This window comes from Triticum dicoccoides, chromosome 6B (genome assembly GCF_002162155.2).
Source record: "Triticum dicoccoides isolate Atlit2015 ecotype Zavitan chromosome 6B, WEW_v2.0, whole genome shotgun sequence".
NCBI lineage: Eukaryota > Viridiplantae > Streptophyta > Magnoliopsida > Poales > Poaceae > Triticum > Triticum dicoccoides.
Window position 1 is genome coordinate 389146131 of NC_041391.1, and position 7988 is coordinate 389154118.

The 7988-nt window shown below is 48.2% G+C and overlaps 1 long non-coding RNA gene and 1 other non-coding gene across 2 annotated transcripts; one reads left to right on the forward strand and one right to left on the reverse strand.

Moving 5' to 3' along the window:
• Positions 1–1122: 1122 nt before the first annotated feature.
• LOC119326952 lies at positions 1123–1229 on the forward strand. The gene has a single exon (XR_005158294.1). It is a non-coding gene; the product is annotated as a small nucleolar RNA R71 (small nucleolar RNA).
• A 960-nt stretch (positions 1230–2189) lies between these two features.
• Positions 2190–2957, reverse strand: LOC119324199. The gene is made up of 2 exons (XR_005156809.1): positions 2761–2957; positions 2190–2607 (listed from the first exon to the last, which is right to left on the reverse strand). It is a non-coding gene; the product is annotated as an uncharacterized LOC119324199 (long non-coding RNA).
• Between the last annotated feature and the right edge of the window lie 5031 nt (positions 2958–7988).

Below are 7988 nucleotides of genomic sequence, written 5' to 3' on the forward strand. Positions count from 1 at the left end.
TTTTAGAGGTTTCTGAGGCTTTGAAAATTCCTCAATTCTAATTTCATTTGAATTTAAACATGATGCAGCAAGAGGTCTAGCCTAGTGCATTACCAGAAGCTAGGGATGTGACAAAAGTGAATGTTGTTGGTTCTTATTGCTTCCTCTAGCAAAGGCTCAACTATTGTTTGAAAACAAGGATATTTGACTTCAGTTTCAATTTGGTTATCAACTTCTTTCTCCATTAGTTTCTCTGATGATGTTGAAGGTGGAGTTCTGGATTAACTTGGCCTCATAGCAGGAGGGACATATGTCTTCGGAGTAGTAAGTAATTGTCCTGACATAACTCCACTCCTTGTAGTCACTGCATCAACTGAAGATATTGCCCCACAGTGAGCTATCGGGTTTGGAATTGGTTGAGCAGGCAGTCTTGCTTCATTTTCTCCCACCATACTATCCATTTTGCTCACAAGCATCTTAGCAGAATCTTTTAAGCTATTAACTTCATTGTCATCTTGTTCACCAATTCCAACTGTATCTTCATGATTTCCTCCATTCCATTTTGACTGAACATTTTGTTGTTCATTCTGCCTCGGCACTTGAAATTGACTTGGATGATTTGGTGGTCGATTTCCTTGTACTATCGATCCACTTGCATATGACTGATTGTTCTTTTACGACAAGTATGGATGGTTCCTCCAAGAAGGATTGTAGCTGTTTGAGAATCGACCTTGACTTTGGGCATAACTTACTTCTGAAATCGATGATCCGATTGCTGAGTAGAAGGTACAATCTGTTGAAGGATGACCTGCTTGGCCACATACATCACACATTTGAGGCACACTTACTGAAGCTACAGATGTACCAATGGAATTTGACATGATATTGTCCATCTTCTTGTTCAATATGGCAATCTGAGCCGCCATGCTATCATTTGCAGACACATTGTACACACTAAGATGCGGTGGTTCTATTGCTCTTTCACTCAACCATTGGAAATGATGAGATGACATACTTTCAATCAATGCAAATTCTTCATCAAGAGTTTTGTTCATGATTCCTCCTCTAGCAGCAGAATCGACAAAAGCTCTGGTCTAAGTAGTCAATCCTCTGTAAAAGGTTTGTAACACCAGCCATCTTTCTAAACCATGATGAGGACACATTCTGATTAAAGAGTTGAATCTTTGCCATGCATCGTACAAAATTTGTCCATCATATTGAGTGAACCTTGTTAACTTGTCCCTGTATTCAGCAGATTTTGTTGGTGGAAAGTATCTCTTAAGAAATATCTGCAATAAAGTCTCCCAAGTATTCTTCAGATGTTCTGGCAATGAGTGAAGCCATACTCTTGCTCCATCTCTCAAGGAAAATGGAAATAGTGACAATCTGATAGCACTTGGTGAAACTCCATTTTGTTTGAGGGTGTTACAATACTCCATGAAAGTCCTTATATGCTCATGTGGGTCTTCTAAAGCTGTTCCACCAAATCTGGACTGCTATACCATGTTAATCGGAGCTGGCTTCAATTCAAAATTGTTTGCTTGAATCATTGGTTGCACCATTTCTCCTGGTATCCCATGATCTCTTGGGACCAACAAGTCCCTGAGCAAAGGCACTGGATCAGGCATCTTTTCTTCTTCTTGATCTTGCAAAATTTCAGCAACTTGAAACTATGTTTGATTCTCTCTTGTTCTTCTCAATAAAGTCCTTTCAATTTCTCGATCAAATGGCTCTAGTGAACGTTCTTCAGATTGTAACATAAGATAATTTCCTGTAAAGTTCCTGAGATTGACACATGCTAGTTTTTCTCAAAACTACAGCCAATGTTAGAAAATGGTTACTTGCCAGCAATACTGTGGAATCGACCTAAAATAAATCCTGATCTTCTTCTACTCATGTGCTAATGATATTTAGATCCTCGGCAACGGCGCCAAAATGATCAGAGGTAGATATAGTGATTTAGAATGTCGGTTCTCCATAGGGATCGAGAACTTCGAAGCACGCATTCAAAAAATTTAGGGCAATAGAATATTTGATTTTAATAGAGCTAGAGACAACTTATCAGACTAATCGAACTGTCGTGGTAACAAGTAGTCACTGGATCCAAGCAAAAATTACATAATAGACAGGAAAGGTAAAGGATTCAAAGATAACACATGGAAGATGGTTCAGCCATCATGCACACCTCATGCAACCAATTAACTTGCTAGTAGCTCACAAGAAAATAACTACTAACTCAATATCCAGCAAAGAGTAACAACAATTCAGCAAGGATAGATGGGGGTTCAGCAAAGGTACACAAGTAACAAAGTAAATTTCAGACCCAACAGTTCATATATTCAGAGAACAGAAACAAGAGAAGAGAAAGGTTCAGAGCCTATGGTCTTGATGATCTTCAATTCGAAGCTGTAGATGTTGTAGGCGAAGAAGAACAACAGGGGCACATTGGAGACGATCTGTAGCAGGAGCAACTTCCACGTGGACGTTGAAGAAGAGTAGCAGAGGAGGATCCTTGGGGTTGAGCTGGTGAAGATGACTTGGTGAAGATCAGTAGCGGAGGGCGCGGACTTGGGGAGGAATCATGGCAGCCTTCGCGGGAGGTCGGCAGACCACCCGGAGCAGAGAACACTAGGAGTCCGACGCCCCGAAGGAGATGCCACAGCAGCGATCGTCGGAGTTGGAGACGAACAGCAGCAACAGGCGTCGGAGTTGTAGCAGAGCGGCACGGGCGTCAGTGTTGGAGAGGAGTAACAGCAGTCGGTTAGGAAGGAGAGGCCTCACAGTGGATCAGCCGCGCTGCCAACCTCCCGAAACCCTCGATCTCGTTCTTCCTCTTGTCCGCCTCGATCCCCTTTCTTCCCTGCTTTTATCTAGTCGTGGGTGAGCAGCCTGGGTTGCTGAGCCGCGAGGAGAAGAAGCAAAAGCAGTCGGCCCTCTGGTTGTTTTTTGTTCGACCCCACTCCTCTGCTTGGTGGTTCAGCCGCGCGTGGGATCAGACACCACGTCTAGTGTGTCGCGCCAGACCTCAGCTCCTCTAACACATGCCACCAGACAACTCCTTTGGTTCTTTTTGATTTGCCCCCTTCAGAATTGAACTCTTCTCCAAGTTGAACCTTGCTTTAGTGTTGAAAGCACTTTCGACGAAGTTTGGGTGCCTAAATGCACCAATCCTGCAAAAAATGAATAAGTGTTGTAAAAATATCAGTATAGGAATATTTCTGTAGGAATGTATACTTTATGAGTGATTACTGTGATCATATGTTTAATTTGTGACCCAAAAAGGCTTAAAATACTATATGCATAAATGTGCTATCAGGCAGCAAGAGGATATAGATGAGGTTGGGAACGACGTTGCAGGGCTTCCGGCGATGCATGGCTCGGCGGAGAGCTTCAGTGCGAGGAGACGGAGCTCGTGGTCATGGGGACGAGCGAGTCAGTGGCTCTGGGCGCGGTGGCAGCCGGCGGAGACGGTGCTGGAACTCATGCATGAGAGGGAGGGAGAGAGCATAGGAGGAGGATGAGCTCAAGAGAGATGAGAGGGGGTCAGGGGTGTGTGTGGCGTCATCTGGGCGTGTCGAGGAGGAGCCAGGCAGGCTGGGAGGGAGGAGGTGGCCAGGCGGCATGCCCGCGCGTGGCGACCACGCGCGCGCGTCCTCCTACCAGGAGCTTGAGGATGGCGGTGCTGGTGGGCTGGGCCTGTTGGCTTGGCTGCCAGCTGGGCCGGCCAGGTAAAACTCTCACTCTCTTTTCTTATTTGTTTTCTATTTTTTTCTTTTTTGTAATTTGTTTTGGGTTTAGTTTTAACACCAAACCATTTTATAAAATCCTTAAAATAATTATATGGCGATAACTAAAGTATCCAGGAGCACATAAAAAGTTCCAGAATTATTGGACATATATTTCTTTTATAGCAGAAATAAATCCAACTCAAATACATTATTATTTAATTTCAAATGCCCAAAATAAGTACTTTTAGTCCTCTAAAAATATTGGCTTGAATTTTACCTCTTGCCAATATTTTCAAAGACTAAGAAGAACATTTTCCTGGACCTATTTGAGGCAATTTTTATCTTGATCATTTTCAAAATGATTTCTGAGGCTTTCACATATCCCCAATTCAAATTTATTGAAAATTTAAACATGATGCTCACATGGAAGCTAGCCTAGATCATTACGAGAAGCTAGGGATGTGACAACTCACCCCCACTAGACATGAATCTCATCCCGGGATTCAAGACGTGAGGTAAGAAGACAGAGGGGACACAAAACTACACAATCTTCATGATCCAGCTTCCCTTCTCGAAGATGTTGAATGATCACTTCAAAATGATCTTGACTTCCTTGCTTTCGAGATCTTCATCTAACAAGATGTCGATAGAAAGAAACTCTATAGGAATCGATCTCCTCAAAGATCGAGCAAATCAGGATCAACTCACGGGGTGAGACGTGGGAACATATCTGGAGTTCAGACATAAATCACACATCAGGTGCAATGGAAAGAAGTAGAAGACAAGGGTTCAATTGGGTAGGCAAAAATTCCACACTTAAGAAGGTGGTGAATGGATGTCAACATAGCGAGGAGTTGTTTGTCCTTCATATCAAATGGGGCACCTTGGAGAAGGTGACCCATGGATTATTCCCTTAAGTGGCAAAACGAATTACTTTTGATATAGAGATCATTGAGACTCTTTACACCAACCCAAGGCAATTTAGAAATGGTCGTCTGACGGAGTTTGGGAGAATGGCATACTCAGGCTAAAATGGACGATGTGGACTACCATGTTGAAGACAATGCAATGGATGATTTTTGCTTATCATCGGAAATGGATGGGACCCATGGTAAATCAACTTTTGAAGATGATCCTAGACAGCAACTGCTGAGAAGGGCATCCCATGGAAAATTGGCATAATGGCGGTGAAAGCTGGGAACAAAATGCAAATGTTGTGAATGTTCCAACCATCATATCTCCCTGAGATTCAGATCTGGTTAGAAACATGATACTTTAGACTCAACATGTCTGAGAAGAAGAGTTGCAACACAAATCGAAGAGATAACTTTGCGGGATTATCGGGAAATGAACTGCAACAATAAGCTCCAAAACATGAGTTGGTTCTGCTACACACATGTGAACACGCTGTCCCAGACAAGAATGACCACATAGTAGTCTTACAATGAAATGCAAAAGAGTTGTGGTGGGGAACCATCAGCGAGGATATCGAAGTCCTTACATAAGGCATGCTCTTAAGAAGGAACTTCTTCTCCTGGAACAAATCAATCAGTGGTTTGGTGTGCTATGGGATACATATGTGTCGGTGTACTAGAGTAGGGGTACCCTAGTATCCCGAACTTGTGCACGGGCAGTTGCAGCCCCCCCCCCCCCGTGGCAAGGCTTGCCGGGTGACCGCCAAGGTCCTCCGAGGTTCCTTTGGAGCCATCCAAGAACAAAGTATTCAGGCCAGGGAGACAAGGCCCCGGCAAGAGGAGCTTGCCGGGAAGGCCAACCAAGGCATCTCAAGGAACTTGCCGCGACGCGCCACGCGTCCCGGCAAGGCCCGGTGAGCGACAAGCTTCCGGACGCGACAAGACAACGACCGCGGCAAGGCGCTTGCCGCGGCAAACTACCACTCTGTACCCACGCTCCAGCACATCCACCAATGTGTCGCCTTGGGGCCTTTCCAGGCGCGTGTGGCGAGAGGCTGTGCAGCCAGCGGTGCGCGGTGGCAAGCGACGCTGACAAGACTGCCATCGTGGCGAGCGGTGGCGTCCCTGACGGTCCTTTTTGCACTATTTGGGCGACACAGACGAGCATTTAATGCCTTTGTCCCCTGTCGTCAGGGTTAGGTATGATACACTGTACAGGTAGCTGTACCAACCGCAATTCCCTTTTCCATTTTTGCCCTTGTCTACGTTGCCACCTGTCGGTGACCCCTTGAGCATATAAAAGGAGGCCCATGCGCAACGTAGAGGGGGGTTCGAAGGTAGAAAACACTCACGCTCGGTCTCGTTAGCAGCTTGTGTGTACTGTAGCACTCAGCGCTCCCGAGCAAGAACTCAATACAATCAGACAAGCAGCAGTAGGTGTATTATCTCTCCGGAGAGCTCCGAAGCTGGGTAAACTGCTCGTGTGCTTCGCCTCGATCCGCTCTTCGTGCGATCTCCGCCCCCCGACGAACCGAAAGGCGCTCAGTCCACCGGCCCCATAGGTGTTCGTGGATCTGTTTCCCCGACATCTTTGGCGCGCCAGGTAGGGGCCGTCGAGGTTGTGCGGACCTGATCCAGCGTTCACACGGGCTAGATCTTCAGCTTCTTCATCGACATACCACCGAAGAAGAAGGCTTCGGAAGCAGCTGTTCCGTCCACGTCGATCCCACCACCACCGGAGCAAACGAGTGGTGGGGTAGACGCCGGCGGAAGAACGAACATCGACGAGGGAGCTCACGGCGCTGCCAGGTCCAAGGACAAGGCTGCGCAGACCTCGGCGTCCGTACATGTTCCGCGCCCATCTCAGGAGGCGCAGGACCGACAGCGTCATGGTATTCGCAGTACCATACGTTTGTTGGACCAAGATCGAGCTGGTGGATCTCGGGGTGCTCAAGACCAGCATGCACGCCAACGTGCTGGCACGAGCGAGACACGGTCACATGGACGGGATACTGCTCCTTCTAACATAGTTAGAAGTCCGAGCATATCCCGCTCCTCGCGCCGTTCACCACTACCGCCCACCACTCCAGCAGAAGCTCTGGCGCGAGCTCAACTGCTCCTAGATTACCCTTCAACGGCAGACAAGATCGATGAATGGAGGGCCACCATTCAGAGTCTCATCGGCTATGCCAATGGCGACACTCCGCGGCAGCCGAGTACATCGCTGCCGCGGCAAGACTGCCAGACGCGAGCCGATGGCGACGAAGCCGGTGGGGGTGCAACCATCAGGCACTCTCCACCCCGAAGGCCAAGATCGCTGACTCGCCGGATCAACCTCGACAGCGACTCCACCGCATCGTCAGATCCACGAGCTCGTCGTGATCAACGCCAAGTTCTTCACGAACGACAGCAAGAAGACGCTCGTACTCGCATTGAGCGTCGAAGAGAAGCGCGGCATCAATCAGACTAGTGCGCTGGGCCCTCTGTCGACATGCATGTGCCAGGGGAACCAGGCGACTTGCCGTATGCAGTAGGTTGCCCTGCGTTCACTCGTGAGCTGCGGCAAGTCCAGTGGCCCAGCACGAAGAATTTCAAGCCAGATGTACCAGAGAAGTATGACGGCAAGTCGCATCCGTCGGAGTTCCTTAGCATCTACACCATCGCGGTGCAAGCTACCGGGGGGCGGGACGACAAGATCCTTGCCAACTACTTCCCACTGGTGCTCAAGCCCAACGTCAGATCCTGGCTCATGCACTTGCCGGGCAATTCCATATCCTCTTGGGCGGATCTATGCCATCAGTTTGTCGGCGCCTTTACAGGTGGCCACAAACCTCATGGCCAAGAGAGTGACCTTCATCTGCTCGCCCAGAAGGAGGGAGAGCCCCTGCGCAAGTACATTCGGAGATTCAACCACGTACAGCATAACATCCCAGATGTCCACCCTGCCGCGGTAATCAGCGCGTTCCATCAGAACGTGCGAAACCGCAGGATGCGGGAGGAGATGGCGATGTGGAAGATCAGGGACGTCAGTGAGCTATATGCCCTGGCCGACAAGTGTGCACATGCTGAGGAAGGGAGGAAACTCCCCGGAGAGAATACAGAAGCAGGAGGATCTGATAGTGAGGATGCTACCCCGGCAAAGAAAAACCGGCGGCGGAACAACAGGAAAAAGAAAGGCAAAGATGTGCTAGTTGTTGAGCAGTCCGGCAACGGAGGTGGCGCCAAGAAAGCCAAAGATGGTAGTTCCGGCAAGGAGACTGCCGCAGGCATCAACTACCAGGCTGTGGCGGTTGCCGACAAGCAGGACGGCACCAACAAGCAGTACTGCAAGATCCACCGCACCAAGGGCCATGACCTCCAGAGCTGC